We start from the raw sequence: 12,785 nt of genomic DNA, 5'->3' as shown, positions 1-12,785 counted from the left end.
CTCATGCGAAGAGTTGACTCATTGGAAAAGACTGTGATGCTGGGAGGGATTGGGGGCAGGAGGAGAAGGGGACGACAGAGGATGAGATGGCTGGATGGCATCATTGACTCGATGAATGTGATCTGAGTGAACTCTGGGAGTTGGTGATGGACAGGGAGACCTGGCGTGCTGCGATTCATGGGGTCGCAAAGAGTCAGACACGCCTGAGCGACTGATCTGATCTGAGGCTCAGAGAGACTAAATTTTTTAAATTTAACAATTATTTTTAAATTTGTTGACAATTACATAATAAAGTAGTTAAAATTCATGTGCACTGTCTTAAGTTAAACACAAATGGAAGCAAGCAATATGTACCTTGATTTTTGTATAGCTTCTTTAATTCATCAAATGCACACTTTAAATATGCAGCTTATTTTGTGCAATTACATACATAGTTATATGTAATTTTTAATATATAAAATTCATAATATATTATTATTTATGTAATTATACTCCAATAATTTAGATAAAAAGGAAAACTGCATGGCACATAGCTAAGGGTAGTATATGGAGCACATGTAGCTGATTTTCACTTTATAGGGTGGAAAATATCTCTTTTAGCTAGATCAAAAGTCAAGTGCTGTATATAGACAGAAGCAATGAAATTAATTTTAATTAATTCACATAATAAACTCATTTTGCTGCAAATAGAAGATTAACCTAAATATAAGAATGTAGTAGACACGTGTACCCCAATGTTCATCGCAGCACTGTTTATAATAGCCAGGACATGGAAGCAACCTAGATGTCCATCAGCAGATGAATGGATAAGAAAGCTGTGGTACATATACACAATGGAGTATTACTCAGTCATTAAAAAGAATTCATTTGAATCAGTTCTAATGAGGTGGATGAAACTGGAGCCTATTATACAGAGTGAAGTAAGCCAGAAGGAAAAACACCAATACAGTATACTAATGCATATATATGGAATTTAGAAAGATGGTAACAATAACCCTGTGTACGAGACAGCAAAAGAGACACTGATGTATAGAACAGTCTTATGGACTCTATGGGAGAGGGAGAGGGTGGGAAGATTTGGGAGAATGGCATTGAAACATGTAAAATATCATGTATGAAACGAGATGCCAGTCCAGGTTCGATGCACGATACTAGATGCTTGGGGCTAGAGCACTGGGACGACCCAGAGGGATGGTATGGGGAGGGAGGAGGGAGGAGGGTTCAGGATGGGGAACACATGTATACTGGTGGCGGATTCATTTTGATATTTGGCAAAACTAATACAATTACGTAAAGTTTAAAAAAAAAAAAAAAGAATGTAGTAAACTGATAATAAATTGGAAGAGCATTCAGCCACACACAGCATGGATGAGCCTTAGAAACAGTGTAGAGACTGACTGCTGACTACAGACTCAGAGCACAGAAGAGACTATAGCATATAATTTCATTTGATAATAAAGGTATTGTGATATCCTATTTGATATAAGATGACTTGTACATGATGATCACTTAGTGCAGGGAGTGGCTGATGACCAAGTGGTCATAGATCATCATGGTCAGAGAAACTACAAAGCATATGTAAAAATACATATGGCTGATGTAACTTTCATAGGTTATAACTTTTCTCTACATATTCACTAGCATCTTTGGAATTGTGGTGGTGACGAAACAGATGGCCACGAGGGGCAGATTAGAGAGGCAGAACTATGTGGGTGTGTGGAGGTGGGAGTCTGAACTAATGGCTGGGATGTTAAGCAAATTTCCAAACACACTGATTATGTACATGGAGGGAAAAAACTCAAATGTGAGGGACTGCAGTTCTGGTTCTTTTGATAGCCTCAGAAGAAAACTTGAAAATTGTGTAACATTGCCTGGTACCATATGGTGGTGGTGACTACCAAGAAACAAAAAATAATGACCACTAATACATTGCTAATACATTTGAATCGCTACTATTTATATTAGGCAGTGAAGAAATCAACATATATATTTATACGGATCTCATCCTCTTTTAAGGGCTTCCCGGATGGCTCAGCAGGTAAAGAGTCTGCCTGCAATGCAGGAGACAGGAGACACGAGTTCAGTCCCTGGATTGGGAAGATTCCCTGGAGGAGGAAATGCCAACCTACTCCAATATACTTGCCTGGAGAATCTCCATGGACAGAGAAGCCGGGCGGGCTACAGTCCACAGGGTTGCAAAGAGTCGGACATGACTGAACAACTAAGCAAGCATGCATAAATACTCTTCAAGGGATCTCCCATGACTTCTCTGACAAGGGATTTCTACCTCATACTCCGATTTTCCCCAAAGAGATCATATACTGCAAAGTTTAATAAGAAATGCTTTCATGAATTTGAGAAATAAATGCTGAGTACAGACCATCTTCTAGGCAAAAGGTAAAAGGCACTAAGAGAAAAATTCCCTAGAATATGATGATGGCAAAAAATATAAGTAAATATTATATATCATGTCAGATGGTGACAGGTACTATCATCTGTCCAGAAGAAAAAAAGAGTAGATATAAAAATACTGGAAAGGGTATTATTTTTTATTAGGAACTCAAAAAGCCCTGCAAATAAAAATAGGGAACTCAAGGAAGACTGAATACAAGACATGAGGTTCTCTGGGTTGCTCTACAAGGACAAGGGGGCTTCCCTGGTGGCTCAGATGTTAAAGACCCTGCCTGCAATGCGGGAGAGCTGGGGTTCAGTCCTGGGGTTCCCTCTGGGGGAAGAAATGGCAACCTGCTCCAGTATTCTTGCCTGGAGAATCCCAGGGACAGAGGACTACAGTCCATGGGGTTAAAGAGTCAGACACGACTGAGCTACTAATGCTTTCACAAGGGAAAGAGACTTAGCAAAGACTCTGACAAAGGGGCTTGTGTGCTGAGAGGAAATACGAGGGAATGTGATGAAAGACATTGTCAGAGGATGTGGAGAAACCAGGTGACTTTTCTGCTGCAGTGAAACTTCAAGACACAGGGAGTCCTCATTCACATGCCATCCCTCATACTTCATCAATTTTGTTTCCAAGGAATCCTGTGGGTAATAATGATGCTCTTATTTCCTTCTGTTGGTTAACATTTTGGCATCTGTACTAAAGGTCAGATTTTGGAGCTTATGGGCTGGGTACCACTGCCCTGAGAACTGCTTATGCCCCACAAAATACAAAGGAACACACTCAACCAACATACAACACATATACACACCAAGCACGTTACCACTTTATGATTTCCTGGGGTCATGTTATTACCAGGATCTTCTCACCCTGCCGCAATGATTAAGAAACAAACGATACAAGGGAAGCTGTGGACATCTGATTATTTTTACCCTAAAGAATATAGAAACAGTAACCCAATTCCAGTTGGAAAGCTACCATGGCCATGGGGTTCCATATTTATATGACCAGTTTGGGTCTCATATTTAAGGAAACAAAAGAAGCATTTCAAAAACAGAGAGAGGGAAAAGACAAAGACATATGAAAGGAAAGAGATCCAAAATGCTCAGATTTCTGAGAGATTGTGACAGGGAGAAAGCTCTTTTGGTTCTGGCAGCATTCCAATCCCATTATAGCCCCTTGACACGCAGAATAACTACTAAAGCAGCAAAAAAAAAAAAAAAAAAAAATTATCCTCAAGGGAAAGGAATGATACCTCACAACGTTAAGACACCTTATCGATTGAACATGCCACTAGAAAAATGAGCAAAGGGAATCAACCCTCAATTTACAACAGAAAATTACAACCTACAATATTAGAGACTGTAAAAGATGAAATAGCAAAAGACTTTCTAAATGGTATTAAATGCAAAACTTTCAGAATCAGGAAACCATCTTTAGAATATTGAATCTACCATGTATTAGCTGTTGGTCTATGGAGAGGCAAACCAATCATTTAAAATGTGAATGAAAGTGAAGTGAAAGTCACTCAGTCACGTACGACTCTTTGTGACCCAATGGACTATATAGTCCATGGAATTCTCCAGGACTCCAGAATACGGGAGTGGGAAGCCTTTCCCTTCTCCAGGGGATCTTCCCAACCCAGGGATCGAAACCAGGTCGCCCGCATTGCAGGCGGATTCTTTACCAGCTGAGCCACAAGGGAAGCCCAAAATACTGGAGTGGGTAGCCTTTCCCTTCTCCAGGGGATCTTCTTGACACAGGAATCTTTACTCAAATAATGGGTATAGCAGTATCTATATATCCTGAGGTGGTCAACTGATTTAGTCAACATACGTAAAAAGTTTAGTGTAATTCCTTCCTGTGGATGAAGATGATGATGAAATGAGGTCAAATTTTTTATTTTACATCTCAAATGTGTCCATCACTTTCACAAATAGGTAATAAAATGATTGTAAAATAAGGCTCTTTAGCATACTCCTTTTTCACATTAAATACAACGTTTTTTCATGTGAATATTCAGTATGCTACCAATGCAAAATGTTTATCTTAAGAACTGTTGTTGCAAAATTATATTGTGTTCTGGGATTTCTAATATATATAGAACATGCTCAAATACACCCCATGGTAAATATTTTTAAATGTTTTCAGTTCACTGCACAGGCCTCCACACCTAATACTCTATTTTGCTATTCCTCTTCAATGCAAAATGCTTCACATATAATTTTATTGGAACCTCTTTACACCTTTGTTCCCTTCTTCTCCTCTGAAAGGACTTGCATTCCCATCATTTAAATGTTGCAATGATTCTTGTATTTCTGAGTCCAAAGGACACTTCTTCTAACATACTAAATAAATTAATGATCCATTAATCAGTCTAACTAGCAAATAATCTCTAGGCTCTGGGCTAGTTTGGTTTTTCTCTCAGGTGACCTCGGGTGGAAATTCTCCACTTCCCTCCTCTTTGAATCTTTCCTGAAGTACCTGCCGAGCTCTTAGACTCACCTGAATGGGGTCTCTGAGAGGAAGGGCTCTGTGTGGAAGTCTGAATTCTTCTCTGGATGGTTAGTGATGGAGACCGAGGCTCTGTTGCCACAGAGGACAGCAGAAAGGAGTGAAACATCAGTTTCCGAGCCAGACAGGAATCTAAGTCAACAACCATGCCCTCTCCAGCTTAAGGGTGCCTGTGCTCAAGAACAGTAGCAGAGAGGATATTTACAGTTCCTGGGGTCTGCTCATTAGGCACTGCTTTTTATTATTACCTGTACTTCTGAGCATACCAATTTCCTGTGGGACACTGGTCTAGACACAAGGGGAAAATCCCCCGCTGATTGTCTATTCCTAATAGATCTGATTGGCCCTCAGGTGACTCCAGTTTTTGTTACTCTTTTTCCATGAATTCTCCTGCCTTCTAAAGGTCTCACATCCTTGTACTGTCTCTCAATCTTGAGTTCATATTTTCTCCAAATCTAAGACTGAGGATTCTGTGTTACATAGGTCTCACAGACCTCCAAAGTATTGACTGTGTCAGGGCACATCTTCTGAAATCCCTAGAAAATTGCTATTCACCCCCTCCACAAAGGTGAGAGGTGTTTTCCTTTGAGATAAAACCATAAGTACTAGCCATTAGCTTCGTGATGCCTTTGATAAGTCAATTAGGAGTTTTATGCTTTTAACACAGATTAAGAACTGGCATTTGGCCCTTCATTTAGAAAACATTCAGTTCAGTTCAGTTCAGTCGCTCAGTCATGTCCTACTCTTTGCAGCCCCATGGACTGCAGCATGCCAAGCTTCCCTATCCATCACCAACTCCCAGAGTTTACTCAAACTCATGTCCATTGAGTCGGTGATGCCATCCAACCATCTCATCCTCTGTCGTCCCCTTCTCCTCCCACCTTCAATCTTTCCCAGCATCAGGGTCTTTTCCAATGAGTCAGTTCTTCACATCAGGTGGCCAGAGTATTGGAGTTTCAGCTTCAGCATCAGTCCTTCCAACTCAGGACTGATTTCCTTTAGGATGGACTGGTTGGATCTCATTGCAGTCTAAAGGATTCTCAAGAGTCTTCTCCAACACCACAGTTCAAAAGCATCAATTCTTCAGCACTCAGCTTTCTTTATAGTCCAACTCTCACATCCATACATGACCACTGGAAAAACCATAGCTTTGACTAGACGTACCTTTGTTGGCAAAGTAATGTCTCTGCTTTTTAATATGCTGTCCAGGTTGGTCATAGCTTTCCTTCCAAGGAGCAAGTGTCTTTTAATTTCATGGCTGCAGTCACCATCTGCAGTGATTTTGGAGCCCAAGAAAATAAAGTCTGACACTGTTTCCATTGTTTCCCCAACCATTTGCCATGAAGTGATGGGACCGGATGCCATGATCTTAGTTTTCTGAATGTTGAGTTTTAAGGCAACTTTTTCACTCTCCTCTTTCACTTTCATCAAGAGGCTCTTTAGTTCTTCTTCGCTTTCTGCCATAAGGCTGGTGTCATCTGCATATCTGAGGTTATTGATATTTCTCCTATCAATCTTGATTCCAGCTTGTGCTTCATCCAGCCCAGCGTTTCTCATGCATATAAGTTAAATAAGCAGGGTGACTATATACAGCCTTGATGTACTCTTCCCAATTTGGAACCAGTCTGTCGTTCCATGTCCAGTTCTAACTGTTGCTTATTGACCTGCATACAGATTTCTCAGGAGGTAGGTCAGGTGGTCTGGTACTCCCATCTCTTAAAGAATTTTCCACAGTTTGTCATGATCCACACAGTCAAAGGCTTTGGCATAGTCAATAAAGCAGAAGTAGATGTTTTTCTGTAATCCTCTTGCTTTTTCTATGATCCAATGGATGTTGGCAATTTGATCTCTGGTTCCTCTGCTTTTCCCAAATCCAGCTTGAACATCTGGAATTTCACAGCTCACGTACTGTTGAAGCCTAGCTTGGAGAATTTTGAGCATTGCTTTGCTAACATGTGAGATGAGTGCAATTGTGTGGTAGTTTTAACATTTTTTGGCACTGACTTTCTTTGGGATTGGAATGAAAACTGATCTTTTCCAGTCCTGTGGCCACTGCTGAGTTTTCCAAATTTGCTGGCATATTGAGTGCAGCATTTTCACAGCACCATCTTTTAGGATTTGAAATAGCTCCACTGGAATTCCATCACCTCCACTAGCTTTGTTCGTAGTGATGCTTCCTAAGGCCCACTTGACTTCACATTCCAGGATATCTGGCTCTAGGTGAGTGATCACACCATTGTGTTTATCTGGATCATGAAGATCTTTTTTGCAGAGTTCTTCTGTGTATTCTTGCCACCTCTTCTTAATATCATCTGCCTCTGTTAGGTCCATACCATTTCTGTCTTGTATTGTGCCCATCTTTGCATGAAATTTTCCCTTGGTGTCTCTAATTTTCTTGAAAAGATATGTAGTCTTGAAGAGATCTCTAGTCCATTCTATTATTTTCCTCTGTTTCTTTGCATTGATCACTGAGGAAGGCTTTCTTATCTCTTCTTGCTATTCTTTGGAACTCTGCATTCAAATGAGTATATCTTTCCTTTTCTCCTTTGCCTTTAGCTTCTCTTCTTTTCTCAGCAATTTGTAAGGCCTCCTCAGACAACCATTTTGCCTTTTTGCATTTCTTTTTCTTTGGGATGGTCTTGATCACTGCCTCCATACAATGTCATGAACCTCTGTCCATAGTTTTTCAGGCACTCTGTCTATCAGATCAAATCCCTTGAATCTATTTGTCACTTCCACTGTATGATCATAAGGGATTTGATTTAGGTCATACCTGAATGGTGTAGTGGTTTTCCCTACTTTCTTCAATTTCAGTCTGAATTTGGCAATAAGGAGTTCATGATCTGAGCCACACTCAGCTCCTGGTCTTGTTTTTGCTGACTGTATAGAGCTTCTCCATCTTTGGCTGCAAAGAATATAATCAATCTGATTTTGGTGTTGACCATCTGCTGATGTCCATGTGTAGAGTCTTCCCTTGTGTTTTTGGACGAGGGTGTTTGCTATGACCAGGGCGTTCTCTTGGCAAAACTCTATTAACCTTTGACCTGCTTCATTTTGTACTCCAAGGCCAAATTTGCCTGTTACTCCAGGTGTTTCTTGACTTCCTACTTTTTCATTCCAGTCCCCTATAATGAAAAGAACATCTTTTTGGGGTATTAGTTCCAGAAGGTCTTGTAGGTCTTCATAGAACCTTTCAACTTCAGCTTCTTCAGCATTACTTGTCAGGGCATAGACTTGGATTACTGTGATATTGCATGGTTTGCCTTGGAAACAGAGATCATTCTGTCGTTTTTGAGATTGCATCCAAGTACTGCATTTTGGACTCTTGTTGACTATGTGGCTACTTTATTTCTTCTAAGGGATTCTTGCCCACATTAGTAGATATAATGGTCATCTGAGTTAAATTCACCCATTCAGAAAAAATTAGTTTATATATATATATATATTTGGATCTTTTTATGCACCAGGAACTGAACTTAAGATTCTCATACAAATTGTCTCATTTAATTTTTACTAAAAGCCACTCTCTGAGGTCCATACTGTTTGAATATCATTCTATATTTTCAGAAATTGGCCTAGATGGGTGAAGTAATCTGCCCTAAGTTACTAAAGGATGAGGTTTGACTGGGGCCCCATTATGTTATTTCTAGTTCTCATGCTCAAAGCCAGTGGCCCTCAACTCGGGTATTTTTGCCCGCAGGCACACTTGGCACTTTGGGGAGAAATCTTATTTGTCACAAGTGGGAAAGTACTACTGCCATTCGTTGGATTAAGGCAAGGAGTGCTGCTCAACATCCTGTACTGCACAAGGCGTTCCCATCACAGAGAATTTTCCAGGGACTTCCATGGTGGTCCAGCAGTTAAGAATCTGCCGGCTAAAGTAGGAGACAGGGGTTCAATCCGTGGCCGGGGCACTAAGATCCCACATGCTGCAGAGCAGTAAGCCCATGCACTACAATGACCGAGCCTGCACTCTAGAGCCACTCCACAACAAGAGAAGCTATTTCAATAAGCCGGTGCACAGCAACAAAGATCCAGCACAGCCCCAAAATAAAACAATTAACTAATTTAAAATAAGAATTATCCAACACAAAAGGCAACATTTTGAGAAATAGTATTTTAGACCAAAAGGTCTCTAGCAGTGTATATGAATCACTTGGGAATCTTGTTCAAATGCAGATTCTGCTTAAGCAAGCCCAGAGATTCTACATTTGGAATTAGTTCTGAGTTGATCTTGGTGCTGCTGGTCCTGTTCCATTTACCACTTTTAATATCATGATTGTGGTCTACTCTTAGAGTCAGATGGAGGTATTTTGAGACCTTCTCTACCAAGGACCGTTCCACACCTCAGGTCTGACATTAGGTGGTCAAATGTGGGACTTGGTAATTAGTCTCTGCGTACTCAAGTTTACACCTCCCTGTTGAAGATTTCCTTAATGACAGGAAGTAAAACATTTTGGTCTTTGGTTCTTTATTGATAAACTCAGAAAATTCCACCTACATTATGAATTGATGTTCAGTTCAGTTCAGTTCAGTCGCTCAGTCGTGTCCGATTCTTAGCGACCCCATGAATCGCAGCACACCAGGCCTCCCTGTCCATCACCAACTCCCGGAGTTCACTCAAACTCACGTCCATCGAGTTGGTGATGCCATCCAGCCATCTCATCCTCTGTCGTCCCCTTTTCCTCCTGCCCCCAATCCCTCCCAGCATCAGAGTCTTTTCCAATGAGTCAACTCTTCTCATGAGGTGGCCAAAGTACTGGAGTTTCAGCTTCAGCATCATTCCTTCCAAAGAATACCCAGGGCTGATCTCCTTTAGAATGGACTGGTTGGATCTCCTTGCAGTCCAAGGGACTCTCAAGAGTCTTCTCCAACACCACAGTTCAAAAGCATCAATTCTTCGGCACTCAGCTTTCTTCACAGTCCAACTCTCGCATCCATACATGACCACTGGAAAAACCATAGCCTTGACTAGACGGACCTTTGTTGGCAAAGTAATGTCTCTGCTTTTGAATATGCTATCTAGGTTGGACATAACTTTTCTTCCAAGGAGTCAGCATCTTTTAATTTCATGGCTGCAGTCACCATCTGCAGTGATTTTGGAGCCCAGAAAAATAAAGTCTGACACTGTTTCCACTGTTTCCCCATCTATTTCCCATGAACTGATGGGACCAGATTCCATGATCTTCATTTTCTGAATGTTGAGCTTTAAGCCAACTTTTTCACTCTCCTCTTTCACTTTCATCAAGAGGCTTTTTAGTTCCTCTTCACTTTCTGCCATAAGGGCGGTGTCATCTGCATATCTGAGGTTATTGATATTTCTCCCAGCAATCTTGATTCCAGCTTGCGCTTCATCCAGCCCAGCGTTTCTCATGATGTACTCTGCATAGAAGTTAAATAAGCAGGGTGACAATATACAGCCTTGATGTACTCCTTTCCTGATTTGGAAACAGTCTGTAGTTCCATGTCCAGTTCTAACTGTTACTTCCTGACCTGCATATAGGTTTCCCAAGAGGCAGATCAGGTGGTCTGGTATTCCCATCTCTTTCAGAATTTTCCACAGTTTATTGTGATCCACACAGTCAAAGGCTTTCTCATAGTCAATAAAGCAGAAGTAGATGTTTTTCTGGAACTCTCTTGCTTTTTCCATGATCCAGTGGATGTTGGCAATTTGATCTCTGGTTCCTCTGCCCTTTCTAAAACCAGCTTGAACATCAGAAGTTCATGGTTCATGTATTGCTGAAGCCTGGCTTGGAGAATTTTGAGCATTACTTTACTAGCGTGAGAGATGAGCGCAATTGTGCAGTAGTTTGAGCATTCTTTGGCATTGCCTTTGAGATTGGAATGAAAACTGACCTTTTCCAGTCCTGTGGCCACTGCTGAGTTTTTCAAATTTGCTGGCATATTGAGTGCAGTACTTTCACAGCATCATCTTTCAGGATTTGAAATAGCTCAACTGGAATTCCATCACCTCCACTAGCTTTGTAGAATGTGGTCCACTGGAGAATTGATGTTAGAAGTAAGTAATATTTTAGAGTTCATGGGAGATGGCATGATACAGAGCAAGTCTGCCTAAACTGCTCTGTGGCTGCTGTAAAATCCAAATTAAAATTTGTTAGGACTGCTTAATAGAATTGACCATTATGTAATATTTATATAGCAACGCAAAGAACCTACAATAGCCAAAAGAATTTTGAAAGAAAACAAGAAAAGGTCTCATACTACTTGACTCCAAAACTTACTTTAAAGGTGCAGAAATCAAGACATTGTAGTTTAGTGTGAAGATAGACATAGAAATCAATGGAGAACAGATTCCACTTTCAGTCTGTGTGTGTCTTTGGATCCGAAGTGAGTCTTTTGTTGACAGCATATATTTGAGTATTGTTTCTGTATCCATTTGGTCACTGTATGTCTTTTGATTGATGCAATTAATCCATTTAATTTTAAAGTAATTATTTATAGGTATGTACTTGTTGCCATTTTAAAAACATATTTTTTTCTAGTTGTTTTTGTGGTTCTTTTTCATTCCCTTCTTTTTCTTTGTTCTCTTCCCTGTGATTTGACAGCTATCTTTGTTACTATGTTTGGTTTCTTTTCTCTTTTTGTGTGTGTATCTAATACATCTATTATAGTTTGTGTTTATTATAAGGTTTATATGTAGCAATCTACATCTATATATAAGCAACTTATAAAAATCATTGTGTTAAATTGCTAATTGCTTAACTTCAAATGCATTTTAAAACATTACATTTTTAGTCCTTTTTCTGCCTGTGTTTACTGTTTGTGACATCATATTTTACATCCTTTTGTTTTGCGTATCCCTTAATATCTACCTACTGTGGATATAGATGACTTTACTAGGTTTGCCTTTTAACCTTCCTACTTGATTTATAAGTGGTTGATCTACTATCTTTACTGTATATTTGCCTTTACCAATGAGATTTTTTCCTTTCATACTTTTCCCATGTCTAGCTGTGACTTTTCTTTTCTGCTTAGGGTTGTTTGTAAAGCTGATTTCATAGTGTTGGAACTCTTTTAGGCTTTTCTTGTCTGTAAAATTTTTATCTCACTTTCAAATCTGAATGAAAGCCTTGCTGAGTAGAGTGTTCTTAGTTGTAGGTTTTCCTCTTTTTTACCACTTTAAATATATCACATCACTCCTTTCTGGCTTGCAGACTTTCTGCCAAAAAGTCAGCTGACAGCCTTATAGGAGTTTCCTTTATGCAACTTGTTGCTTTTCCTTTGCTGCTTTTAATATTTTGTCTTTATATTTAATTTTTGCTATTTTAATTACAAGGTGTCTTGGTGTGGCCCTCTTTGTGGTGATTCTGTCTGGGACTCTTTGTACTTCCTGGACCTAGACATCTGTTTCCTTTCCCAGGTTAATGTTCAGTTCAGTTCAGTCCAGTCACTCAGTCATGTCTGACTCTTTGCCACCCCATGAATCGCAGCACGCCAGGCCTCCCTGTCCATCACCAACTCCCGGAGTTCACTCAAACTCACGTCCATTGAGTCGGTGATGCCATCCAGCCATCTCATCCTCTCTCGTCCCCTTCTCCCCCTGCCCCCAATCCCTCCCAGCATCAGAGTCTTTTCCAATGAGTCAACTCTTCTCATGAGGTGGCCAAAGTACTGGAGTTCCAGCTTTAGCATCATTCCTTCCAAAGAACACGTAGGGCTGATCTCCTTCAGAATGGACTGGTTGGATCTCCTTGCAGTCCATGGGACTCTCAAGAGTCTTCTCCCAGGTTAGTGTAGTTTACTGCTCTTATGTCTTCAAATAAGTCCTCTGCCTTTTCTCTCCTCTTCTTCTGGAATCCCTGTGATAAGAATGTGTTAGTACACTTCCTGTTATTTCAGAGGTCTCTTAAAC

Source organism: Bos grunniens, chromosome 25 (assembly GCF_055505025.1).
Source record: "Bos grunniens cultivar Pamir isolate PY7600 chromosome 25, Bosgru_T2T1.0, whole genome shotgun sequence".
Lineage (NCBI taxonomy): Eukaryota > Metazoa > Chordata > Mammalia > Artiodactyla > Bovidae > Bos > Bos grunniens.
Note: the sequence above shows the minus strand (reverse complement) of the source record.